This window comes from Oryctolagus cuniculus, chromosome 6 (genome assembly GCF_051225735.1).
Source record: "Oryctolagus cuniculus isolate XC-2025 breed Fujian yellow rabbit chromosome 6, ASM5122573v1, whole genome shotgun sequence".
Classification (NCBI taxonomy): Eukaryota; Metazoa; Chordata; class Mammalia; order Lagomorpha; family Leporidae; genus Oryctolagus; species Oryctolagus cuniculus.
Window position 1 is genome coordinate 147,035,336 of NC_142872.1, and position 11,265 is coordinate 147,046,600.

At 40.2% G+C, this 11,265-nt stretch overlaps 1 long non-coding RNA gene across 1 annotated transcript in view; it reads left to right on the plus strand.

Moving 5' to 3' along the window:
- LOC149126327 (uncharacterized) overlaps positions 1 to 10,915 on the plus strand; it is a 39,970-nt gene extending 29,055 nt beyond the window's left edge. The window contains exon 3 of the long non-coding RNA XR_016234953.1: positions 9,247 to 10,915. This is a non-coding gene — a long non-coding RNA (uncharacterized LOC149126327). The remainder of the gene's footprint in view (positions 1 to 9,246) is intronic.
- The last annotated feature ends 350 nt before the right edge of the window (positions 10,916 to 11,265 follow it).

Consider the following 11,265-nt stretch of genomic DNA (forward strand, 5'->3'; position numbering starts at 1 on the left):
GGCCGGCATTGTGACGTTGAGGTTAAAGCTGCCATCTGCAGTGCTGACATCCCATATGGGTGCTGGTTCGAGTCCTGGCTGCTCCACTTCCAATCCCACTCTCTGCTATAGCCTGGGAAAGCAGTAGAAGATGGCCCAAGTCCTTGGGTCCCTGCACCCATGTGGGAGACCTGGAAGAAACTCCTGGCTCCTGGCTTTGGATCGGCACAGCTCTGGCCATTGCAGCCAATTGGGGAGTGAACCAGTGGATGGAAGACCTCCCTCTCTCTCTCTCTCTCTCTCTCTCGCCTCTCCTTCTCTGTGTGTAACTCTTTCAAGTAAAATAAATAAATCTTTTTTTTTTTTTTTTTGACAGGCAGAGTGGACAGTGAGAGAGAGAGACAGAGAGAAAGGTCTTCCTTTGCCGTTGGTTCACCCTCCAACGGCCTCCGCGGCCGGCGTGCTGCGGCCGGCACACCGCGCTGATCCGATGGCAGGAGCCAGGTACTTCTCCTGGTCTCCCATGGGGTTCAGGGCCCAAGCACTTGGGCCATCCTCCACTGCACTCCCGGGCCACAGCAGAGAGCTGTGGAAGAGGGGCATCCGGGACAGAATCCGGCACCCCGACAGGGACTAGAACCCGGTGTGCCGGTGCCGCAAGGCAGAGGATTAGCCTAGTGAGCCGTGGTGCCGGCAAATAAATAAATCTTTAAAAAACATAAGGTGTCTGACATGTAGGTTGTGTCAATAGTAGTGGCCTAGGTAAATGGAATTTTCAAATTTTCCTTCTCTCTTTTTTCAGTAAACAAGTCATTCCATGTAATCACTTACGCATTTGGAATTTCCACTTCTCTTGCTTTATTTCATACCTCATTTGATCTTGATCATTCCCAGAGGCCAAATAATTCACACAAAATTCTGGATAGCTATCAACACCTGTTTCTTTGCTGTAGACCATGGAGGAGGGGTTGACACTACTGAATCTCATATGTCACTGTTCCTTTTGCTTTCCTTTGGGTGTTTATTTTATTGCATCATACACAGAATGAATTCTATTTAATGGTGTGTGAGTTTTTGTGAACTATTTTGAGTAATATTAATTCAAGTCATTTTTTTCTCTATGTTTTAAGAAAGTTTATTTATTTTCATCTACTTGAAAGGGGGGGAAGACAATATCTTCCAGCTGCTGGTTCCCTTCCAAAATGCTGGCAACAGCCAGATTTGGGCTGTATCCAGGAGCCAGGGGCTTCATCTGGGTCTCCCACATGGGTGTCAGGGTCACAAGCAGTTGAGCCAATCTCTGTTGCTTCCCAGGATGCATCAGGAAAAACACTCTGTCATTAAACTTATTACACCATTTTTTAACTGTTTATGACTGCCTCCCCTCACACTGGGGACTACTGAGTACAGAAGGTGAACTATATTCACCTTTTATTTATTCACCTCTAGTCCAATATGTAGAGATCCTAGTCTTAAACTGTAGACACACCTGCAGCTACTAAAACGAATCTAATTAGCTTTTGTAGATAGTGGGGCGTTTCCTTGCCCAGCTATTTTAAATAACTTACTTAGACACAGCAGATGAATGATGGATACTACGTTGGATAGCATGGAAACTCATAAACCAAACTGGTTAATTTTTATTTATTTTTAATTTTCTAAAAATTTATTTAATTGCGAGCCAGAGACAGTAAGTCTGTGTGTGTATGTGCACATGTGAAAGAGAGAGATGAGGAGATGGGGGTGGTGGAATGGAGGAGGGGAGGGAAAGAGAGAAAGGGAAATTCTCATCTGTTGGTTCACTCCCCAAATATCTACAACAACTGTGGCTAGGCCTGAGCCCAGGTGGAAGACAGTAGCCCAGAGCGAGGAATTCCATCCTGGTCTCCCATGTGGGTGGCAGGAACCCAGTTACTTGGGCCATCACGGGTGCCTCCCAGAAAGCTGAAGGAAGTAACCAGAAGTCAGTATCAAACCTAGACACTCAGATATGGGATATGAGCACCTTGTTCAGTTACTTAACTGCTAGGCAAAGTGCCAAACCCTGGTTAATTTTTAAGAAATAAGATGTGATTTAAAAACCAGATCCTCAAAATTTCCAAAATTTCAGTTGGATTCTTTCCACATACAAAGCAGATGGATTATCCTGGGATAGAATCTGGTTGTTGATAATAATTCAGGTGCTTTTCAGTGTTGCCTTCACTCTTCTGACCCTGGGATGACATTTTAACAAATGAACACTTCAATCCATTCAAGGGTACCTTGGTGTAGGAAAGAGGTAATCCAGCCTGTGACTAGTGAATTGCTACTTTATTAAAGGAGACATTTGGATTTAATTTATTTCTAGAATATTCCTTTAGAACAACTCTCTTTTCAAATAAGTGTCATGAAAAAATTTATTTTTAGACTCAAGGTTTATAAGAGCTGTACTGTACTTGGCTCTCTTTGTTAGATTTTTATAGTCCTCTCACTTTTCTCAAATGGGAGGGCTATTAATGTTACTTTCCAAATAGTTTAGATTCTGCAGGGAAGATTTTATAAAAATCATTGTAGTCCTTGGGAAAAAATTAAGTCACTTCAAATGGTGCATCAAACATCTGATATCCAGTGCAATAGGGCATGGATAAAAATATAATGTAGAAAAAAAGGAATATTTGGATAACATTACAGAGACCATAAAGTTCTTTGTGCATGTCAGAAAAAAATGTGTAGGAAATCTTTCATTTCCATTTGGATTGCTATTTTTCATGTTTTTCAAGGCTGGATTTTTATATTCATTCTGAATATATGTTTTTAACAGATTTTATTTAAATACTAAAAATATGATTAAATAATCTTTTTCTCCTTTTAGAAACAGAATAGAAACAGCATAAAACAATATTTGTAGGACAGGTGTTGAGAATGGACTACTTCAATAAGGTCTATTTCACTGAGAAATATGGAAATGTTTTTCCCATTTATAGAAACAATGATATGGAAATAATGAGAATAATGGGTTTTCTCTTGTGGCTCCCACACAAGCACCATTCTATTTTCAGGAGGTGTACAGCATTGCCAAACTTTTCTACTTATTTGCAATGAATTTTCATTGCTGTTGTAACAGTAAAAAGTGTGTGTGTGTGTGTGTGTGTGTGTGATTGCAGATGAAGTCTTAACTTGTGAGTTAATAAATAGATGCCTACGTATGATGTTTCTAGTCATTAATGCAAGGGTGGAATTGTTCTTTCATGGCAGGTGGGCCAATTAGCATCCTTAAAAGAAGTCATCATTATGCTAGCAAAAATATGCATTTGCTGATGAATAATGATTTCATCTCAAAAAGCACTTTGAAAACATTGACTAATTAATATGACTCAGAAGGGGCAAATAAAAATGTGTTCTCTGCTCTTAGACCTTTAGTTTAACAGAATAGCTTCGGGAAACAAAGAATGATCAATAAGAAAATTATATTTCTCCTTTGCCAGTTGTAATGTCTGTTGTAACACAGCTTTTTAACAACTGCTTGTGTCAGAATGAGGACAACTCACATGGAAAACGCATTTTTAAAGGAATAGTTATACCGGAGACATGGTAGAAGATCACTTGCAATTCTAATAAAAACACATTGAGGTGCTAATCCAGTTGCCCAATTAATGCTATCAGCAAATTGCTTCCTTTCTCTCTCTCTCTCTCTCTCTCTCTCTCTCTTTCTCTCTGCTCTGTCTTCCTCCATTTTGGATTGATTCTCAGGAAGCCATTTCTTCCGTGGTAGGCAACGTGGACTCCATGGTTTCCGGCTTACCTCACTCGCAGAGCAGTGATTGTGATCACAGAAAACAAAGAGCTCCTCTTTCTTGAGAGTTGCAGCAGAAATCCTGAGGGCACACATAGGCAGCCCTGCTGACCTCATGGGCTCACCCCTCAGTGGACCCCTTTGACACCAGGATGAACCTTTGTGGCCTTGTGTCCTCCTTGACCCAGATGATACAGAATTCATTCTTTTCACACCATATAGAGCAAGCACTGGGGCAAGGCATGATTCTCCAAAAGGAAGGGATCCTAGGGAGACAAGAAAAAAAGAGTAAGAGACACACACTGTTTCCTCTATATAGACGCCACATTCATACAAAAGACTCAAAGAATACTTGATGATTCTTTTCTTCTGTTGTATTCTTAATCAGAGAAACCAGGCACTACTGATGTTCACAATATAGAGCCGCGGAAGATGGTTTCTCTGTCACCTCCTCTTGCCCAGCAGAACGAGTGAATCTGAGACACTAGTGTAACTTGGATTTATGTTTATACCCAGAGAATCCTGGTTTGTTGCACCACCCCTATCCCACTCCCGTATTTGCAAGCTCAGTGTGAACTCAGTAAATATCAGCTGAACTCATCAGCAGCTGTGTTCCCAGCACTCCCATTGCCAAGGATCCTACTGGAAGAGAAGAGAGTGCTAGACCCAAGTTGGAGTCTAGGAAGGAAGTAGGAGACTTTCTCTTCAGGCCTGTATCTAGGTTTTTGATGAAAAGGAGGAAAAAATAGAAATGAAAAGAACGGGGAAATTGCAGGAAGACTCGGAGAAGATTCTACTCTTATTTAGGGGCTCATGCATAGCTTTAATTAAGGGCCATGTAGAATTAAGTACTATTCAAGAGGCAGTGAGACCAAAACATCATCATTTGAGACTGCCAGTGATGAACTGTAGGCAACTATGCAAATATGAAAAGTCAATTATATTTTATCTGGAGTTTTTGTCATCTTTTTAAAAAAGCAGATATAACCTGCATTCCATAGAACTTTCTGTGACATTGACGGTGGAAACATTGTCTTACAGCCTCTTTTCTATTCTGTGAGAAACCTTCTCTTTTCTGTGAGAATAGTTTATTTCTGGAAGAAAATGTTTCCACTATCACATACATTTGGCAAATTTGGCATATCTGAACTCTTGTCTAACACTTCTTATTTGTATATTAAAGTTTTGTGTATAGAAATCTTCAAATTTTCTTAGCCCTGTATTTACTGAAGAGATTCCTAACCCTTGTCCACTCCTGTATTTTTTTTTTCCTAGTAACACTTGTTAGTTAATATCTGGTAGGAGTAGAAAATCTTTCCACATACCCTGGGCAAAACTCATTTTTCTCCTTTCTAGAAGGAACCAAATGTGGACATTGGTAACTGAGTCACACATACATTTCTATAGCTTTTCCATGCTAGTTTGTTTTTCTCCCTTTTCTCTTTTTACTCTTCATTTACCATTTCCCCAGCCCCCTGACTCCTGCTAGTGATATTAATCATAAAAATGCTGATCACCTCCAGACACAAGTCTCTCATTCAGACTTCACAATGAACCAGCTGGGGATGCGTCTTCATTTCTTGAATGAAAGATAGAGAGGTCAGAGTTTGCCATGAGAGGGGAGATGGTCATATAATTATGGACAACAGTTAAAACTGCATTTTTGCTGAAAACAAAAATGAACAGCAGGGATATGAGGACGATGGGCTTGCTGGAGCAAGGAGGTGAAACTTCTTTCTCCCCCTTCAAGTCTGCAGCAAGAGGTTCTGACATTTGGAGAAACTTTCCTCAATTTTTCAATGACATCAAACTTTATTGCCCTGAGTCTTTTTTCTCAAGGGTAAGTGGGGACAACAGAATACCCCTGTGAGCACAACAGACAGGGGAGGTCTATGTTATGAGCACCGTTAAAGATTATACAAGTTCATCCATATTTCCCTCTGCCCCCAATACCTGTAATGTAAGGTAGAATCAGGCTTTGGAAGATGAAATGGAGCTACAATTTAACACAGGTTGGGTCTGGGATTAATGCTTTTGGATTATTGGAATGGGAGGAATGCTATAAATTTGCCAATCGATAACTGAATTTAAGGTCTGCATGGCTTAATTCAGGAAGTTCAATTGTTACTGCTGGTGAAGAAGGGAGAAGGGTGGGATGGAGGAAGAGAGGGAAGAGAAATAGGTGGTAAGTATGAGGGAACTGCTCAACTCTAAGGTCCATCTCTACAACAACATTGGATCTATTAGCCTTTGTCACACACACCACTTAAACTTTAAGCCTTAGTTTTTAAATCTGCAAATTTGGATTGATAGTACCTCTTTCAGTTATGTTGAAGGTTATCTTAAGGCTAAATAGGTTGTGTAAGGAGTTTGTGATGGGTGAAAAGCAATGCAAACATCTATATATTTCACAGCACCATAATGAACTTTGATAATTACATAATAACTTTGAGCTATGTGGCATGATAAATGATAAATATAACACACATACTGCATGTGTATGGGCCATGTGAGTAGCCTCCCCACAGTTTTTCATAAAGCAAATGAAAAATAACTCTTAACACTACAAATTTTTGAAGTAGCATAATTTAACCGTTTTCATGAATTAAATAAAAGCCACTTTCAGAGTTGACAAAGAGTGATGTTTGTGTTGGTTCGGGTCAGTTATTTGGATCGAGTTCAACACTCACTTTGTGACCACGGCCCTTAGCTTTGGTCTTTGCTTTCTCTTTTCAATTGGTGTATTCCTAATTTGATGGTCTGGTGTCAGGCTCCCAGGAAAAAGCCACTTGCCAGAAAATCACATTTGAGGGATTGATTTGTCTCCCCTAATAAAGCTCTTCTACCTAAGAAATAATGAACTAAACTTCAGTTCTAGGTTGCCAGAGGTTAGGAGCTGGATTATTACTTGGGAACAGGAGTGCTGCTACAAATTTATAAGAACTTGATCAGATGTCCTGCTGACTTCTGCCAAAGCTGCTTGTGACACTGACTTCAGCCTACTTCTGCATATAGGACCAGTGGTGACCCCTTAAAGGAAAGATGATAGTAAATTCACCAAGTTTTAGCTTCTAATATTTATTTCTGGATGTTAGATGTTTGAAAAAAGTCATTGAATTAGAAAATTTTGTTGTTAGCTTTTCTATTTTTTAATTTTTTTAGGTTTTTGCTTGTGATTAAAAAAAGTGTTTGGGCCTGCCAAGAAGGTCAGTTTCTGAAATTCTTTGTATGAACCTTGGGCAAACTTTTATCTTGTTGAAATTGCCTAATCTTAGACCAAAAAAAAAAAAAAAAGGTAGTGGAGACAACACATTTCTTGATTAAGCTGTCAAATTTGTAAACTGATTGACCTGAAGATATGATTTCAATGATTGTTTTTGATATTTCTGGACTCTGCACCAGGAGATAAGGCATTTAGCCTTCAAGACAATTTCTCTTGGGGGTGGGGTGGGGATGCTCATCTTTGTAAGTGCAGAAAATCACGCAAACAAGTTTGGCTAGTTTACTCAAAGAGTTTTGCAGACATTTTTCCCCTGCTCGCTCGGTTGAGTTTTGGTCTACTTTCTAGAAATCACACGCACATGGCCGTTATGTCAGAGCCATCAGTGTCAACATACATGGTTTGAGTCCTAGATAGTCTACCTGGTGGGATTAGGAACCTGGACAAACACTTTGCTATGGTTCAGTTACTGCTGGTCATGGGAAATACTACTGCAAATCTGCAAGGATACTGGAATGAATTAAAGGTGCTAGCTGCTATTGACTGAATTATGTCTCTCTCACAGTTCATATGTTGAAGCCCTAACTCCCAGTGTGATTATACATGGAGGTGAGGCCTTTGGAAGTTATTAGGGTTAGATGAAGCTTGGAGGGTAGAGTCCCGTGACAGTATTAATGATCTCATTAAAAAGGGAGAGAGATCTGAGCTCTCTCTGACCACCATGTGAAAATATATAAGTTGTCTTCCTGAAAGCCAGAAAGAAGATCCTCACAAGAAAACGTGCTGATTGGTACTTTGGTCTGGGCCTTCCCAAAGGTCTCTCTGTGTCCACCATGTAACTTCTTAGCCTCCAACTGTGAGAAATCAATGTCTGTTGATTAAGTCACCCAGCCTATGGTATATTGTTACAGTAGCCTAGACACTGGTATGTTACTACTATTAACAAATATTCTCCAAAGGGATTGTATTTAAAATGTTTGCATTTGTCCTAAACAGCACTCTGGCCTCAGAATCAGCCCTTAAGGCATTCGGATCTGGCTAAAAGGCCCATGAGAGTACTTCAGGCATGGAAAGTCAAGATACTGTGGGAAAAAAAGTGACCTAAATGAAAGATCTCAGTGAGTGAGATCCCAGCGGAAAGAATGGGCCATCAAAGAAGGAGATACCTTTCTCTGAAGGGAGGAGAGAACTTCCACTTTGACTATGGCCTTGTCTAAATAAGATTGGAGTTGGCGAACTCAAAAGGCTTCCATAGCCTTGGCAGCTCATGACAAGAGCCTCAGGTGATTACTGACATCATCAATAAGAGTGTCAATTGTTAAATCAACAACAGGAGTCACTGTGCACTTACTCCCCACGTAGGATCTCTGTCCCTAATGTGTTGTACTATGTGAATTAATGGCATAACTAGGACTCAAATAGTACTTTATACTTTGTGTTTCTGTGTAGGTGCAAACTGTTGAAATCTTTACTTAATATATACTAAATTGGTCTTCTTCTGTGTATAAAGATAATTGAAAATGAAAAAAAAATCTTTGCATTTGTAACATTTCCAGATTATATTTACCTTTTGTATGTGAAGATTTCAAGGCAAGTATTAAAATTTCCTATTTTAATGATGGATAGACTGAGACTGAGAGACATAAAGTGAATTTTTCTTTTAAAAAATATTTGAAAGGCAGAGTAACAGAGACATGAGGCACACACACACACACACACACACATACAACCTTCCATCCACTCGTTCACTCTTCAAATAGCTGCAACAGCATGGGCTTGGCCAGACTGAAGTTAGCTGCCTGTAACTTCATCTGGATCTCCCATGTAGGTGGTAGGGACTCAAGGATTTGGGCTATCTTCTTCTTTGCCAGGCACGTTGACAGGGAACTTCATCAAAAGTGGAGCAAACCAGCACACCAGCACCCATATGCATTGCCAGTGTTTCTGGTAGCAGTGTAACCTGTGCCACAGCAGAGGCCTCAAAAATGAGTTTTTCCGAGGTCACATTGCAAATCATGGCAGAAGAGAAAACCTGCTCCCTTTTTGCCTAGTATAGGACTTGACATTTTAGTAAGCATTATTAATGAAGATCAGATGAAGTATTTAAAAACAAAAGTTTTCTGAAATTTAAGTTACATTTTTTACTTGTGCTAAAACTACAGGTCTAAACCAGGGCCATGTTTACTGGGGATGACAACGTGCAGATAAGGTAGAATTTGCTTAATCTAACTGTGGACTGAATCATACCTTTCTGTTTTTTTCTCTACAATGTTAGCAGGACCTGCTTTTAAAAGGAGACTTACCGTATATGCAATCTTCAGGGCACTATATTCGGATGGCTGAAGCACCCTCACCTTCTGGAAGGAGTTACTTACCAACAATCAACAGATCATCTGAAGGGGATGATTCCACAAATTTTGCAGACTTGAAATCTAAAGTTCACACAAGCCATATAATGTACTGCCTGTATCTGAATGGACACATTCCTTTTGTTCCCCTAGGCTGTCCAGTGTAGAAGGACTTCCTACTATCGAGAACAATGCTGGATGGAATTGACCAGACTGGGTCCTTGTTCAGATCTGCCCTTAGATAGCAGTGTTGCTTGAATTAATTATTTTGACCTCTTTGGGTTGCATTCTCCTCCATAAGCAACTTGGTTAACAAAATAATATCACAAGTTCCAGGAAGTTTTAAAATCCTGAATCTGTATTTTCGTGAGAAATATTTTTGTTCTGCCAGAAGTAAAATAAAACCCCCTCCTCCCTTTTGGAAAAAGAGCTGGGTGACAATCAACATTGAAAGAGAAATTAATTCCATTAGCATTTTCAAAATCTCAATGGCAATATTTTCAGCACAATGACTCCCATTGATGGCCTGAGTGGGCCATTGTGCCTTCTGCCAGTTAAACAGACACTACTTTATTCTTAGCAGCTGTGATCCCTAATTGGAAAGGGGTCTGGTCCAAAAATGATAGAAAGAAATCACATCACAGTCCGAAAAATCAGCATGGAGCTCAGCAGCTCCTGCCTCCATGGTCACTGTTCCTCCTGTGAGCTTCTTGTTGAGGAATTCGCCCTTGGGAGAAGGAGGCCCCACAATGACTTCACTTACTTTTGGGGCATTTGCTTGAAGATCTTCCTTTTGCTCTTTTTATTACTAAAAGGGGGTAAAAGAAGAGTCTTATTGTTAGAACCAATTCCTCAGGAAAGCATTAGCCCTCACATTTGAGTTTCACGTACAGCTAAATAGATTTTATGTACCACTTCCAAATCATTTTGCAAGTCAGGCAAAGCAGAGGGGAAAACACACAGTCCCTAGTGTATGACCTGGCTTTTCACATTACCATTCTTTGACTTTATCGTCATGTGAAAGTGACACGCATTCTGGAGAAACCGATCTATGATGTTCAGGAGATGTTCAGGAGGTTAAGTGTACTCAGTGTAATTTTCACTGATGATATTGTTAACTTTCAATGGATTTATTAGGCCAAACCCTATCATAAATCAAGGGATGTCTGTCTGTTGATTCTTTAATCAAGTAATTGAGTTCTAAGAAGAGATGAAACTGCAGATTTACTGAAAAATTGTCCCTTAATGCCTGCTGCCCCATTGCTTGGGAAGCTCTTTAAGCAGATAGATACTCACAGCTGTACCCTCACCTATTTAAGGGCTTTGCCCAAATTTACCTTTAGTAACTCTTCCCCTGTCCAAGCCTGTGCACGGCCTCCCCTTCCTCCTCCCTACTCCACACCCCTAATTTATTTGTCATCACGGAATGTTTATTCACAGCACCCTGGAGAGGGTAAGATCTTTCTGGACTTTGTTTACTATTAGAGCTCAAGAACCTGGCCTGTTGCCTGATGCAGAGTGTGAACCCTGTACGTATTTGTTGAGTGACTGAGTGTTGAATGGCATACAAGAAAGGACACCAATAAATATTTCATGAATGGATGAATGAATTATTAAGAAAGGGAGTCCTTTGAATTTCTACTGGCCTTTTGATTTTTGTCTGGCAGAGCTCAGAAGTAAATTGGCCTGCCATTTGATGTAGCCTTTCAGTCAGTGTTTTCCCACTGCTGGGTGATGATTTCATCCTTGCTGGGAGAGGAGAGCTATTAAATACCAAGGGGATGTGCTGGAATTGTCTATGGTTTTCCTCTGGCTCTTGACATAACACAGTCTTCCTTTGGTTTCTCTTGGATGGTTTTGCTTTGCTTCTGTCCTTCCTGAAACTCTCTTATGCCATATCCAAATAGCTAAATGTCCTAGATTTGGGAAGAGCCATGTAGTGTGGA